At 35.8% G+C, this 17,258-nt stretch overlaps 1 protein-coding gene across 1 annotated transcript in view; it reads left to right on the top strand.

Annotated features, from left to right (window-relative positions):
- The first annotated feature begins 420 nt into the window (after positions 1-420).
- jupa (junction plakoglobin a) overlaps positions 421-17,258 on the top strand; it is a 53,431-nt gene continuing 36,593 nt past the window's right edge. Inside the window, exon 1 of the mRNA XM_056467680.1 lies at positions 421-544. The gene's annotated coding sequence lies outside the window, so the exon portion shown is untranslated. The remainder of the gene's footprint in view (positions 545-17,258) is intronic.

Genomic DNA, 17,258 nt, shown 5'->3' with positions numbered 1-17,258 from the left:
AGAAAGAAAGAAAGAAAGAAGAAAGAAAGAAAAAAGAAAGACAGACAGAAAGAAAGAAAATGCTATATTTTATATGTCTATAATAAAAGTTATATACAGTTATATTATATATTATGTGATATTTTTACTGTATACTGCAGTTATTGCTTGGGTTAAGGTTTTGACTTATTGTATACAAACAGATCAAAGAAAAAGAGAAAAAGTATGCTAAATTACGCTATGCCTAAATATGAGCTTTTATTAGCCTACTTTTAAAATTACGCACAACCAAAGCGAACGATGAGATTTTCAGCGTAATCCCGAGTGTTTATTCGGGAGTGTGGGTGAGAGAGTGGGGAGGTGTGGGTTTTGGGTGTGGTGCGGGACTCGTATAGTATCGGGGGCGGAGCTTTGGAGGAGACTTTGCCCTCTCTCCCAACACACATTGTTCAGCCTCATCTGAATGCAGGAGAAAGTGTCGCACTCCCTGGAACTCTGCTGTGGGGAAAACTAAATAAGTCTTGGATCGCTGTCAGCAGCAGTGTTTGGAGACGAGTGTTTAAAGGTAAACTAATTGTATATATGTATAGAGCTATTTGTTAACGACTACGCTTGCTTTATTTTGTGTTCGAGTGTGGACGATGTTAAGTTAAACTTTATAATGTTTAGCTAGTTCATAACATTGACTAAAGAGGCAGCCATTAATTCGCACGGAAATCTCTTGGGAAAGTGGTGTATTGTGGAGATCTGGGTTGTTGGTGTTGGTTTACCTACCTGTACGACATTCGTCCAACTTCCGTGTGTCGGGTTACAGCTGATTAAAACTTAAAAGCATTTATTCAGCTTTAAAATATACTTTAAAGCAAGTACTCGCTGTGTTTTTGTACACAGCACACTCTATAAACATTTCGCTGTATGTTAGGTATAGCTACTCAACAAAGAAACATAAACCGCCACACTTTCAAATGTCAACAGTTGACATTAAACATGTTTAATAATATCCTAGTAAAAGGCCAACTCATATTTTACAAACTAATACACATTTAAAGATTAAAGTAGGCTTCATAAGATAGACTTCATTTTGAGGTAAAAACGCTGTCATTATTTACTCACCCTCCTCATCGAAACCTGTAGGACGTTCATTCTTCCATGGAATACAATGGGAGATGACAATCTGTTATTTTTACTTTCATTGAGTGAAAAAAAACATTAAAAAACCGCTTAAAGTGGGAGTCATTCTGTAGTGAAACGTCAACTTTAAAAATAACTGCTAGTAGGTCTGTTTCGCAACACAATTAATCCATTTATTGAAATCCAAAACAGATTTTCAACAAAATGCTAATGATTTTTAGATAAAAAATGTATGCTAACTTGATAAACAATGACTTTTTTGCTGTTTTTAAAGTAGTGAACAGATGTTACGGTTTGCTCAGTAAGGAAGTTTTGAGACTTTGCCTTTTCTCAAAATTTAGCTAGCTTGTGATTGTTATGTATGTGTGCAACGTTTACACATTTTCGTAATCTTTTCAAAGAATATGGCAATTTTTAGGAGATTTTCCCTTTAATTGATAATTAATGACTACTTTCTAATTGGATTTTGTATGTAATTGCTATTATTAATTGTTATTATTGTGTAATGTTATACTGGGGAATAGTAAGCAAATATTTATGTGTAGGCGAACTGTTAACATATAACCATTGGTTCTGCCTCACCTGTAACCCCTTGTGGGGCCTTCTGTGGCTTATAAATTTAAACAAACTGGTATAGACCCTGCTGAGATGTTCAGAAAAGTATAAACTAAGTTTACATTTATAATTTATACAATTTTTTTTATGTAGCTCCTCTGGGTAATTGAGGTAATGTTGGTTTTATATCCGCACATTCGTTCATTTTAACTATCCCTATATTGTTTACCACGCTAATTTGAATACTCGGTCTGAAATCACATTTAAGTATGACTTTAAAACAACGTAAGCACTATTCAATTTACTGTAAACAGTGTTGTACTTTGATAGTCATTGGCTTGTAATATGATTTCACTGTTTAGAGTTTGCAAATTGTACTTTTCTTAAATGATATCATTCAGCACAAAGTCAGAATGTGCGAATCTAAAACCAACTTTTTACCGCAAATCTCTGTGTGTTATGATAGTGCATGCGTCAGGGTGGGGCTGTACCATGTTTTATTTACTTCCCAACATTAAGGCCAGCCAAAAAGCTGACTTCTCTTTAGTGCTTTCAGAAATACAAGATATACCACAATTTTTTTTCTTGTGGTTTCTACTTAAGTAGTTTTAGAGTTTAGTGTCAAACAAAATAATGTGTTTATTAAGGAAATAACATTGTCCGAGATACACCCTTTCCTGTTAGTCTGGTTAGCAGGGAAGCAGAAAGTCATGTCCCCCTTGAGTGGCTTATCTCTTAAAGAAGCAGCTAAATTCAGCAAAATTAAATGACACGGATTTAACCAGCATTACAGTCCAGTTTTGTGCCAATTGAATTCCAGTTGGATTTTGGAGGACATGGTCTGACTGGCACAGAGAAACAGGATGATTGTGATGCAAGGAAACATCTATTTTATCTCACTTATAAAATGTGAAGTGAATCTGGACAGATGAAGGAGCATATGATGATCTATTTATATATATTTTATGGGTCAGTTGTAGTTGATAGTAACACAGAGAGGATGTGGCATTTGCTCTTTGTGGGAGTTCCTGAGTTGTGCACATTAGTAGTGCAGTCAGGGGCCAGCTGGTTGCTTTACCGACTGACTGGCGTTGGTTTTAGGATGAGATTTACAGCATTTGGGCTCACACATAGCCGTTAATCCCCCTACAGGCACAAATCCCTGATATTGTCCTACATTAGGACAGCAAGGGGCAGCGTGATCCCCTCTTCATAAATACACTTTCAGAGGGGACAGAGAAGATTACCCATAAGCACCATTCCCTGGATGTCCGTTTGCTTTAATTTGACAGATTTGTTAGATCAGTTAGCATCTTTATCTTTTTCCATTTCTGTCTCTTTACCTTACTCTATAATTTATGTCTGTTGCATTTGATGACTGTGATCCCAGCATATGCGTCACAGGCTGTTCCTTCACACACTCGCTCCCATATCTGTAGTCCCTAATGTGTCATGTATCTTTAATGAAGATTCAAAGCTATATGAAATCTGTGGTGAATGACCAGCTGGCTGAGATGGATAAGATGGTCTGATGGCTTCACAATCTGCACAGGGCCAAGCCATTTGCTCTTTAACTCTTTTGGACATTAATTGTTTATAAACCAGAAGCTAGACGTAAAGTCCATTTCACATCATTGGGTGATAACTATGAAGTTATCTATAAGTTACTATAATAAAAGTTCGAATTCTATAAGAATAAAAAAGTCCACAATACAATTAGAATGATAATCGAACAAAATATCACAGTTGGAATCACTTTCAATCACTTTTTTTGCCTAATGAACCATAAAATCATTGACAGTCATGGCCTGTTTCTACTGAGTGGTATGGTATGGTACAGTTTTGTACAATTGGTGGTTATTGAAGTGCTTCTGACATCTGAGACTTTTAGAAACAGACGAACTTGAGAGTGACGCACGAAAAAACGAAAGATAAGCCTGAAAAAACAAAGGAGCAGCCTAAAATATGAACAAACCGCCATGTTTAACTATTATCGTCACCTTTTGGACTATTATAAACTCGGAATGACAGACTTAATTTCTAACAAGAGGTTACATGTGCTGGTGAAGATTAAAGATACAGATGAGAGGTTTGCACTGACTGTAGGCTATATGTTGTGTGTTGTTTTTGAACCCAAATAAGGACTAAATGTATGCTGTGTGTAGTTTATCTGTAATTGGTAACATATCAGAGTCTGTAAGGGTCTGTATGTGTTTATATGTTGCATTTATTTATTTATTTATTTAATATAATTGTAGATGTTACAGTAGGCTAATGACATCGACTGAAACTTTCTGCCGTATCATTGGTACCCTTTTGGCTGTGGAAATGCAAACCTGATAAAGGTGACCCATATTGACCCATACCGTACCACTCAGTGAAAATGGGCCCTTAGTCCGAATTCACCCAATTTTACCCAATTTATAGCTGCAAAACTGCATCTTAGACTTCTGAGAAACCTGTGACTTTTACTGTTACTGTGTATTTTAGCATGGTTAAAGATCTGTAAGTGTATTTTGTGTGAGCATGTAAGATATGCTGCTGCTGTATAAACAGATAGACAGGTGGTGCTGGGGGAGGTGGAGGGTTTCAGAGTTGGCCACGCAGTGGTTTAAGTCTCTTTCAAGCAATCAGACTTTTTCAGAAAATTACTGGTAAATTGCTATATAGAGGCCATAGGTGAGTTTTTAAGAAGTTACCAGTAACGTGACCAGTAAAATGTTGAAATTCTGCTGATTGTGAACGCAGAAGGAAAATTGCCGGTATGAGCGTAGAAGTTCAGAATGTGCTGATGTGAGATGCCTGCTCATTCTGATGCAGATGACGCATTTGCTCAGAGCTGTTTATGAAAATAAAAGCCATTGAATCCTTTGTTCAGAGACATTTAGCTGCTGCTTGTTAATCAGACAATGCTTGTATGTTCCTTAGTGGAACAAAATGCTTACGATTTGCTTACATTTGACAACGTTAGTATTTTGGTGTTGTCTCTGGTACAAAACCTTAAAGTTTAAAATATTAATAAAACATTGACAAAAAATGCATACCTTTGTGTTTACAAATGTAAGTGCAGCTGTTAAGAGATAATTTTTGGTTTATTCTGTCAATTTACTAATATGGAATAGGCGTCTGAATGAATTCTGGAGAAATTACTGAAAATTCTTGCCTGTGTGATGTGTGTGTTTTTTGTTGTTGTTTTTTTTACCAATAAAGTAGTTTGGGTAATTTTATGGATATTTACTGGTATTAGAGTGTGAACGAGGCTAATTTACTATTGTCTTGTATAGTAAAGGATGTGATTCCGAGCTGTTATTGATCTATCACCATTAAGCCTCATTCACACTACGAGCGACTCACAGTGGCAAATCGACAAGCGACCATTCATTTCAACGAAGAGTGAACCACTTTCGGCGACCTCTGTCTAAACCAGCGACAGCTATCATTGGCGACCAGGATGGCATATCGAGCGATGCGACAAAGTTGAGAATACTTCAACTTTATGCAAATAAAGAGTGACTTTCATGAGCGACAGCCAATAGGAGCACCAGTAGAGCTCACAGGATTCTCTCTCAGCTCGCTCAGAGGCCGGTTGTAATCTCCGTGCTCTAGACCGACATAGACCTGCGTTTGAAGCAGATTGCCACCCAGAGCGTCAGGCAGCTAAAGTCGCTGCTAGTGTGAATGAGGCATTTCTTCAGGTGCTCAGTTCAATCTGCATCAATGACGTCAAGCCCTTGTACTACTAACGAGTACTGTACAATTGAAATGCAGTTAGAAAAGAGATTTAAGTCTTTCTGCTTTCCAGTAATAAGGAACATTAGTCGTACCATTAATCTTTCAAGATACAAGGGAAACTGACAGACCATTGTTCTTCAAATAAGCTTGAATTTTCTCCATCAGTGCACTCCCAGAAATAAAGGTACGAAAGCTGTCACTGTGGTGGTATCTTTTTTAAAAGGGACAAATTTGTACCTTAAAGGTCAATATTAATACCTCAAGAGTACCTATTAGTACCTAAAAAGTACAAAAGTGTTCCTCTTAAAATTTTTAGGTACTAATATATACTATTGAGGTACCAATATAGACCCTTTAAGTACAAATGTGTACCTCTTGAAAAGGTACCACCCCAGTGAGAGCTTGCATTCCTTTATTTCTGAGAGTGTGGCAATGGGATCATGACAAGTGTCAGCATGTTTGTTTACATCCTGCCAGAAGGTGTGGATTACCTTCAGTATCTAACATAATTTTTTTATTGCTCTGACTGAAAATTGAAACCAAAAGCTGCTCAATCTGGCATTGTATCACCATTTTAATTTCCGAGTTGTGTATTCTGACGTGTGTTGCCATTTTAAAAATGTCAAAAGGCAGCAACATTTGATGTCGTCATTACAAAATCCCCTGCTCATCTGTGAAATAGTGTGAATATTTTAATTAATGTAAATCTTTCATGGATTTTCTTCTACATATTTGAGTAGGAGACATCATTTGCATTATATGATGCCTTACAAGTCTTTAAAAGTATGATTCACAGTTAATTACCTCTCTCTAGGATCTTTTTGCACAGTTATCTGAACTCCATGTGGTCAGTTCAGCTCTCATAAAATATTAACAAAGGCCTCCTCAGATGACAGTAAACACTGAGACACCAGCACAGGCCTACTGAATTAACACTGAGCAGTCACAAAGGAGCATAGTAGGCCCTCTGTCTCCTCCTCCTCCTTTTTTTTATATTGAATGGAATCTGGGGAGTCAAATTCCACTCAATATAAAACTAACCCCAGACCCTCATATCCTGTCAGACGGAGTGAGAAAAGTGAGTTTGACACTGAATTACATGAATAATTGTGTATTTTTGTGCTGGAAGAGGGAAGTTGTAAACCTCAAAGTTCCAAACGTGTAAATTAAGTGTGATTTCATCCATGTAACTACAGCATCTGGGTGTGAAATAATCAAATTAATGATATGTGTCGTACGTTTCTGCATCAAGACCACTGTTTCAGTGAGTGAGCAGCTTTTGTTCAGCGTGAGTCAAAAGTTGTGGGAGGTTCTGGGCATGTATCATCAAGACAGAACATCTCCACTCCTTAATCCAGAACTAGGGAGGTGTAGAGTAACCAGGGAGAGGTGGAGAAAGGGGCTGTTCAGGGAATTTTCGCACACCAGAGACACAATCTCAGGGTGATAAATAATCGTTCTGAAGAGGCCTCCATTCAGTTCTACTTGGCCGTGAAGCACAATCCCGAAGTTCTTTGTAGTAGTTTATTTGTTCTCAGTTGACCCCTATGAGCTACATCAGCATTTTCAGCAGCACTTTCAAGGCCAAAACCACTTGTTTGTTTTCTCTAGAACTTACAGTGCTTGCAAGTCACAACAAGAACATGATAAAATCAAAATTCATCAATTCAAAATGAATGTGTTTTATTTTTAAAATCATGCAAGCATTTCGATCTGCCCTCATTCAGTCAACAAACTATTAAATTAAGTAAATAGATATAGTTCTGCAACAAAAAAAATCATCATTTACCTACGATTCATTTGTTCAAAACCTGTTTCTTTCTTCTATTAAACACAAAAAAACTTATTTTAGACTTATTTAATTTTTTTAAAGAGTTTTAATTAATTTATTAAAACTTTAGAATAATGCTGGAAAGAGTATTATGGATGTCAATATATGGTAGCCAGGCCCATAGCCAGCTTGCTGAAAGAGGTGGTTTTATTTTTCTCTAAATATGGACCTTTTTGCAGATATTCGCCACATTTTCTATTTAATTATGATATTTAATTGTTGCATTTTAGTGTCATTTTAAGCACTATTTTTTTTTTGCTGAATTAGCTTGTCAGATGGTCATCATAACCACACTTTTTAATGTACCAAAATATTTCCTAAAGATTTAGAATAAAGAAATATGAAAATAAATATTTTTACAATACAAATGTATTCATGTATTATGCATCATTAGGAAAAAAAGTTTAAAATTAAATAAAATTAAAAACGTTGCCTATTGTCATTTATTAGGCAAACAGCAAACTGGCCAGCCCATTCAACTTTCCTCAGTCAGAATTTGGCCATTTGAATAATAAAAATTGTAAACGTAATAATAATGATTTAGATTTTCAAAAATTCTCTAGCCTCTCTTGTAAAACAAAAGTTTTAAAAATCATGAATGGTGTCAGACTGTGTGTTTTCTTGCACAGCTGGATGTTGGGCGCATGAAAAATATGTTACCATTGGCCAAAACTGATTAGCTGAAGTCACACCTATGCGACAGAGTATTCGGCTTGGTCTTCAAGTCTTTTTTCGATGAGTCATTTTAACTATTTATGATGGCATAGCATTCAAAATAGGACAAATGAGCTCACGTATGGGACAATTTCTTGACCTTTGTCAGTGAGGGCTGGGTCTTCCGAACAACCCGAACCCCCCTTTCAGAATGTCCTCTTTTGTGTTTGACTGTATGAAGGAACTAATTAAAGGTGTGTAAATGATGACCGAATTTTCATTTTGGGTGAACTATTCCTGTAGTCCTTCACTTTTTATTTAAATTATGATAATTTGTCTCACTCAGAGCTGTACAGCACAATACAAACAAATGTCTGTCACATTGTTGGGAATTAACTGGTATCAAAATTAAGCTAAAAGCTAATTTTTTAAATTAATATTTAAAATTGTATTTATTATCATGCTACTTCCGAAACTATTTAAATTATTTTCATATTATGGCTGATAATCAATAAATAGCTCATATAAAGTCAGTTTTTCTGTATAGTCAGTTTTTTTTCTTAGTGCATGACAGATAAAATGCTTTAAAGGGATAGTTCGCCTAGAAATGAAAGTTATTTTCGGAGAAGGGACCTTTGGGAGTTTCTGTCTTCTGTTAAACACAAAAGATCATATTTTTAAAAATTGTTGCAGAGACCACTTGACTTCCATAATATTTTTTTCTATGGAAGTCCATGGGAACCACCGACCAGGATTCCTAAAAATATCTTCGTTTTCGTTCAAAAGAATAAAGAAACCACATTACAGAGAGTAAATAAGTTAATTTTCATTTTTGGGTGAACTACAGTCAACCATTTTTCTATGTAAATTTAGTCATCAACACATTACGTAGGGCTGGGCGATTTGGCCTAAAATCAAAAACTCAATTAAATTAAAATCAAATTACTTGAACATTTTAACTCGATTATGATTAATGAACAATTATTTTATTTAATTTTTTTGGCCTCATAATTCACTGACAAGTTACTTGATTTTAAAATAATTGAAGGAAACACACACTATCTCCTATCTTTTAGGGATGCTCCAATCAAGATTTTTGCAGCCAATACCAAGTACCGTTTCCTTGTCATGTTAATTGGCTGATAACAAATACTAATTCTGATGCTTCAAGCTTTATAATTTATTAAGCACATTTTCCATCAAAGTATGATACTTAATTGGAGATCTCTCCTTATCTAAGCAAATAAATGAAGGATGCAGCATTTAATCCCCTAAACACTTCTCTTATAACCATTTAGGTGTGGACATGTCATGGCCAGAAGCAGCTTTACAGAAAATAATAGATAAAACCGCTCAAACACTAGATATACAATGGCTGCAACAAAGAGACTATCACTCAAACGATTCGCACCAATAGACTGCTAACAAAGGTTGCTCCACATCTGTATATATTGTAACTGCTATCACTCACATTTGTAAACTTGTAAACAAACACTTGCAATCGGTTCATGAGATCGGCCAGATTGGCAAGTACCGTTATTAAATGAGTTATTAAATGTGATTATCGGCCAATACCGATCTCTATTTATTGAACATCAGCATTGAACAACTGAAATTAAAACACACATTGCCTGAAACCAACTTCATTTAAAATAAATGAATCAATGTTTAATTTACAATTTAAACATTTTCAATGTTTTTTTTATTATTAAAAGTAGAAAATAGACAAGATCTCTTCTAAATAAAATAACTCTTCTATATCCTGTAAATAATATTTTAAACAGTGCATTTCTTGCATCTTCTATAAACAAATGTTTTATTTAAATAATAATTTTGATGTAATAGAAAATAAGCCATCTCAAGGCATCTCTGGCCATACCTGTCAACATTGGGATGTGAAAATAAGAGATATGCCCACCATAATAAGGGACTAAATATGCTCTTCTGGAGCTGTTTCATTGTAAATAAACAGTTAAACAATCAGTAATATTTTTTACAAAAGAAAAAAAAAATAGTATACATTAGTAGCTAATAAGATTAGCAAACAGTTCAGCTTATTAAAATTAATAGCTATTATAAAGAAATATAATCAAGTTATCCAATCTCATTAATCTTTTCTTCACTGTATAACCTACACATTCTGATTAACGATCAACGAATGAATGTCATTTCTTTGGATTTTTAGTTTGATTACATTTAAATAACAGAAGTGTCACTTTAAAAATGCACACGTCTAACCTCTTGAAGAAAGCATTTGATTGCTTTCTTAACCTTTTATGCTCATTTAGGACAAAAGTAGTTGTGTAAAAAAAAACCCACCAAGATCGATATTATTATTATTATTATTATTAATTATGTGTAAATGTCTGTTCAAACACGCACTTAAAACCCAGACTTTTGCTCTGCTTCAAATCGCGTGTACAGAATCTGTTTGGGAAACAGCGTCTATTTATCACTATGGAGCGCATCAGCTGACAGTCTCACACTACTATATGACTGTTTTGAGGATTGCATAGGAGGGGCGACAGCACCTGTAATGAAAAGAAAAAGGAATCCTGCCATTTTTATATATATTTCAAAGTGTTTTCATGCCTAAACGAAGAGAAAGCACAGAACAGACTTGCATTTAAGAGCAAGGGGTGGCCCCTTGTGGTTCGGCGGTATGGATTGTGTATAGGGAGGACCGACTCTTTAATATTTATTGCCACCCTTCAGAGAAAGACTGAAAATACGGGAGAAATACTGGAAAATACCTTTACAGGATGATAGCAGGATAGAACTGTAAAATACGGGAGAATCCCGGGAGAAATGGAAGGGTTGACAGGCATGTCTCTGGCGCAGATTCCAATCGTCGCCAATGTAGTGCAAAGTAACACAATAGTAACAAACAGAGCAGCGTCCTGTGACTCCACACGCTGTAGGGAAAGTAATTGAAAAAAATGACCTGGAAAAATTAGATCGATTATTGGTTCTGAATTACTTGTCAATTAATCGTACAGCCCTATCATTACATATATAAACCATCCAACATATTTCTATTAGAATCCTAAAATTGTACATCCCGGCATATCCAGTTCCTCATTCTTACGGCTGTAAGTCCAGTTATTCTTAACTCCATAAAGCAGTAGCCTAATTCCGTCTAGTCTCTCATCAAACATTAACCAGGTCCTGAGGTAAACTTGCCCAAGAATGGTGTAGTATTCTTCCAAATCTTTTCAGGTTTATACAGTTCCAGCAAGGTTTCCCTCAGGACATCTCAGACCAATGAAATATTTAAGAACTGTCACTTTGGCTCAGATGTGCACTAGAAACCCAAGCATCTACCTATAATCAAGGCACCTTCCTTCCTTTCTGAGGAAGTAATGACACAATGGATGTATGTGTGTCATCAATGTGTGTGTGTGCATGTGTGTATGTATGTGTGTATCATTACATTCATTGGAACCACAGATGCTGTAATGAACTTGATTCATTCTATTTGCAGTGATGCGTTTCAAAGACCATGATGAAACTTACTCTTCAGAATGCTGGTGAAGTGTTGTAAACTCTGACTGTGTCTCAGATAACGGCCCACTTACAGTTAAGTGCCTTTGCTAATGACGAGAAACGTCTTACAATAACACAGATTGTTACTGATAGTCCATCAAGCCACAGGCAGTCACACAACTGCCCACATTCAGTCAAGTGCTCTATTCAGAAGGAATGACCCCTTTCATCTCAACTGGCCGAAAACAGAAGAGGGATTATATTATCTTGGACGTTTGAATATTTACATGATACTGGAAACTGGATTTTCCCACTGTTCAGAGTCTCTCTTATATCGCATAGCTCTCAATCTATCGCATCGAACTGAAAGGAGACACAAGGATGCAGCAGGCAGACAGACAGTGTTTGCTAATGCCTTGTCTCTTCCTGTTTGTGTTAATCTAAGCACTTTTTGCAAATGACACCAGCGACTAAATACCCATCATTTGGCTTTTAAAGCATGTTAGTGGAATAGTCTGGATTATATGCAGCACTTTGTCAGTAACACAGATTTGTAGATTGTCTACTCTGAAACAGAATTATTTAGAGCTTAAACCATGCTTGAGTTGGTTTTAACCAATTAAGTGTGCTTTACTTCTAGCATTTTAGGTATACTTCAAATAATATTGAAGAACGAATTGAAATTATGTAATTTAGAACAGAATCTGGCCTAAACGAAGTTCGTTTTGAGTTAGTTTCGGCAGTTCGAAACAGCTTACCAAAGATTATGTTAGATTTCGTTTTGGCTTTTGAACTACAATTGGTCTGTGGTGATAGCACAATTGGTGGGTGTGTACTGGGACTCCGCCTTCTTTGACGTGCGATTGATTCTTATCTTATATCTACGGAGGTCAGACAGGATGACATCAACAACCAACAAAACAACACTAAATTAGCAACATGAACACACAGGAGAGTCGATTAGCAGAGCTGGTACCGATGTATCTGCACCTGTGTGATTGCCAATGGAGAGGTTTTAAAGCCATGATTCATCAGCAAATCGCTGGTATGTCAGCTTATAGACAAACCAGCTGATCGACGTGACGAAACTCTCTAGTGTCCCTATATCTGTGTTTACACTCAGTAAACAGTGGTGAGTTCAGTGAACTGATGACCTTCACCGCCACTCACAGTCATATCTGTTGAGCGCGTGAACACAATGGCAAAAAAAATGTTTAAGAATGTGCTCTAATGTTTGCGAGAAATGGACGTTTTTAAAATTTAAGTACCGATTTGCTATTTCTGCGGAATTATTTTGGCAGTATCATAACTAAAACCTTAATATATGAAATAAAAAGTAATACCTTTTTAACTTTTATTTAATGTTTAAAATGCAAATCCAATTAGATTCTCCTTATTTGGTAAAAAAAGCAAGTTTTTCAAATAATAGATCTACTAAAAGACAGAAAATATTACTGTACAAACTGCATTGTACATAAATCAGATGAACATTTTCATATTAGTCAATAATATTACTGTAATTAATTTAAAAACTGAATAGATATAGATTTACACACATTTACTCAAGTAAATAAACAGAATTAATGATGGGCTATAAATCTGCGGGAAATATGTGAAAAATCTGCAGAATTTTGCGCGCGCAGATTCCGAGTGGGCCTACTGATTGGTAACAAATTCCAGTTTTGTGAGAACCCTATAGTGGCTTGCTTAAAGGGACACTCGAGCAGTGAGGCAACCCAACCTACTGCAGCGGGGTAAGAAGGTTTGAGAACAGTATATCGCCACTCAGCCTTTTCTAACATCTTTTTTGCACTCAAAGAAAGAATGAACTGTGTTTGAAATAAATGAGGGCATTAAAGCTGGCAATTAATTGTGACCATGTCTTTTATTTATTATTTTTTATATCTGAAAGCCCTAATGTATTATTGACGGCTTTAGGCCAGCAAATTTTACTTTTACATTAAAAAAAAAAGCTTTTGGATTTTGTTTTGATCAAAATGTGTCAGTGAGTACATTTACATGAACATCAATACTCAGATTTTAATATGATTAAGACAATACTTTTTGATTACCTTAATCTGACTTAAGTCATAATTAAACTAAACAGAAATCGGATTAAGACATGTCAAGTATGCTGATTTTAGTTGTATTTTTGAAGTGCGGTACAGACATGTAAACGCCTTAATCAAACTATTATTGTCAAGTAGGATTTTCGCCACATTTTGCGATAACCTATACACACTATGGGGCGGAATAAGATTCTGACGGTATGATAACCTTCAAAATATCACGGTATTGTGCTCACTGCTCTAAAATATATTCTTTTTAAGTGTCTGGGTAAAAAACTAAAGCTTTTTTTCTTTTTGAAGACAGTATATTTTATTTTGAGAAACATTTATAATATTTTGTAACAGTAAACATGTCAGGCTAAATTAATTTTTTACGACTTCTGTCTTCATTTGTTTCAAAAACAACGATTTTTTTTTACAATTTAAAACGACATCTTTTCTGCTGAAGATACTGTTGTCCTAAAAACAAAAAAAATAAATTAAAAAAACATCTAACACATACCTTAGGAACGGTATTACAGAAAATTTTGACGGTTTTTAAACTTGGTTTTCCAAGCCGCTGTATACCCTGAAAACGGTTATCGTCCCATGCCTAATGCACAGATGGCTGTTTGACACTATTCTCTATACCTACCGAGTCAGTGAAGTACCAAGGACACCTGCATCGTGAAATGCAGAGGATGTTTTCCCCATATGGCCTGCAGTATCAAATTACATTAAAACTACACTATTCAGCAGTACTCGCGTTCAATATCTCGTTTGTCACGTGGGCATGCATGTAATGTTCCTGAATGAAAATGAAAGTGCCGAACTGCAGTTAAAGTCGACAAATTAAAAATGAAACCCCTGAAATTACATGAAACTCCGCAGAAAATGTGGATAGTGTGGTGACACAATAGTGTTAATCCAATTTTGCGCTTTGACATGTAAAACGGGATCATGAAAGGAACATTCAAAAAGCAACTTGTGTAAACACCTTAATCATATTAATGTCTTATTTAGATTAAGGCAAATAATGTGATTACTGATGTCCAGGTAAACGTTGTCATAATATCAAAGAAGACATGATGTTTGTGTGTTGGAGAGGTCTAAGGAGTAAAATATTCTCAAATTGGGAAAAAAGGATCAAATTGTTTCTAGTTTATACAGTTAAAACATTCAGAGCTAATCAGAATTTGTAAATACTCTGAAGAGTTCGAGCATAACACACTGCAGAACACATATACAATAAATAGGATCCAATTGTCTGCTGTTACAGTGTCGGTTTTGATATAACATCTCAATATTTTGTTTGATTCAATGCTTAGTTAAGTAGCTTTTTCCATATCTTTACTTTAAAGTGTATATGTTGTATTCATTAATGAACATTCATTGTCTTTTCCTGACGTGCATGTCATATAATAGTGCTAATGGATTTGGCTTGAGGCTGAAATAATACAGCCTGTTCATACATGCCTCAAAACCCAAGTGTGGTGTTACACATCATCTGTTTGCAGAGGAGTTTACCTACTGCTGCTTACTAATCACAATCGGGCACTTATCTCATAATTACATTTCAAAATGGGTGTTCTGCTGCTGAAGAATTTAAAAGTAACTGTATATGTGTGAAGTATGCAGAATGTGCAGTTTTATGTTGATTTGCCTCAGGAAATAGTAATTGGACTGTACACAAGTACACTTGGAGTCTGTAATGTTTTAGATAAAACATAGCAATTTTTGTCTATGTTGGCTTATTTGGAGATACAGTCATGTTATCCAAACATTAATGGCAAGGAAAGCTCCTCATAATTGGGAGCGGCCACACTTAAGGTGTTTCTGGGAGGTTGTAATAAATGATTTCACAGAGTAACTGTTGATTCACAATTTTTGGATGAATGGATTGAGATTTTCTCAGTTGTACAATGCAAGGGCTCTTGTAGATCGTGCTGCATCATGCCTGAGTCAGTTTTTACACATGTCTTTAAAGAACAATCATTAGCTTGCATATGTCAGTTGGCTTGAACATGCATAAAAAATAAAAAAAGTTTTCAGTAGAGTTTTGAAAATATTCCTATTGAATTGCCTGAAATTAAATGCGTAATGCCAATGTAACATTTTGGTGTTATATGTGAGTTTTGCAAAACTGACATTTCCGTTAGCTGTAATTAGCAGTTTGTAATTTAAGTTTGTGCATTTTGGATAATGGATATTGGACATTTAGCTAGTGAAAGCAAATTGTATATTGTATGTGAAACTTGATGGCACTACATATTTGTGTTTAATGGCCCATTTCCACTGAGTGGTACGGTTTGGTTTGGTTTGGTATGCTTTTATGCCTGTTTCCACTGTCAAAAGGTACCGAAAGGTGAACCGTACGTACCACTTTTTGGATACCCTTTGCAAAGGGTACCTAGCACAACAAAAGGGTACCAAAAGGCGGAGCAAGATGCGCAACTGAACACTATTAGTTGACAGAGATGTGTCACTCGCTCGTGCAACAAACCAGGGCAATGAAAACAAAGGAATCACCATGTTTTAAAAACACAGCCAAGACATTACACTGTAATAATAATATATACATATAATAATGAGGCATGGTCGACCAGAGCTCAAACAAACCTCGTCGTTGTCTCGATGAAAAGCCACAAAGCCAAGAAGAAGAGGAGAATCTACCCTGTGCCCCGTAGTTTTTTACAAGGCTGTCAAAAGCGCGAGCGGTTTCGCTTTCTTGCTTGCGCTTGCCGCATGTCTATATTAGAAAAAGCGAACTTCTTGAGCTGATAATAACAAGCACGTGATTATTGAAGTGCTTATGACATCTGATCCTATCAGAAATGTACAAACGAGAGTGACGCGTAAAAAAAAACAAAGGAGGAGCCCGAAAAAACACTATGCCATGTTTACTGCCGTGTTTAACTATTATCATCATATTTTGGACTATTATAAACTGGGAATGACGTAATTACTTTCTAAAAGGTTACATGTGCTGGTGAAGAATAAAGATACAGATGAGAGGTTTGCACTGACTGTGGGTTATATGTTGTGTGTTGTTTTTGAACCTAAATAAGAACTAAATGTATGTTGTGTGTAGTATTTCTGTAATTAGTAACATCAGAGACTGTAGGGGTCTGTATGTGTTCGTATATGTTGCATTTACTTGTTAATTTAATATAATTGCAGATGTTGCAGTAGGCTATTTTGCATCATTGATCTGCAGGTATAATCAACTCATGTTCATAGAAAAGTTAGTAATGAACATTTATATAGACGTATTTAAGTGGATAAAGCCTCTGTTTTGTGAGAAGTACTTCTCATATGATATGTGAATGACCCGTACAGCTTTACTTTGACATTTCCTCAAGCGAGAATGGCGTAGACTGAAACTTTCTGTCGTACACCACACCCACCAAAAGAGTACCACGAGTACCATTGTTACTCTTTTAGCAGTGGAAACACAAGCCTAGTAAAGGTGACCCGTACCGTACTGTACCACTCAGTGGAAACAGGCCATAAGAAATGCACAACCAGTTAGCTTTGTGCTAAGCTAGCAAGCTTACTCTGTGTTTCAGATATAGTCTGCGGTGAAATGTTAGCAATACAATGTTCCAGTTGCACATCACAGTTGCATTTTTACCAGGTGGTGTCAATATTGCATTCATGTTATTCTGCCAATTATGGCTAAAACAAAGATCGTAGGAAATCAGGGTTGCTGCAGGTGAAATGTAAGACGTTTTAAGACCGTTATGAATGAATTTCAGAACTGGACATGGCTAAAAGCTAAGGATTTTTTTTTTCATTTTCCAGCTTGCTTGATTTTACAGCATAAATAGTGTCAAAACATG

Source organism: Danio aesculapii, chromosome 11, assembly GCF_903798145.1.
Source record: "Danio aesculapii chromosome 11, fDanAes4.1, whole genome shotgun sequence".
In the NCBI taxonomy this organism is placed as follows: Eukaryota; Metazoa; Chordata; class Actinopteri; order Cypriniformes; family Danionidae; genus Danio; species Danio aesculapii.
This window is presented reverse-complemented; position numbering and strand designations above follow the sequence as displayed.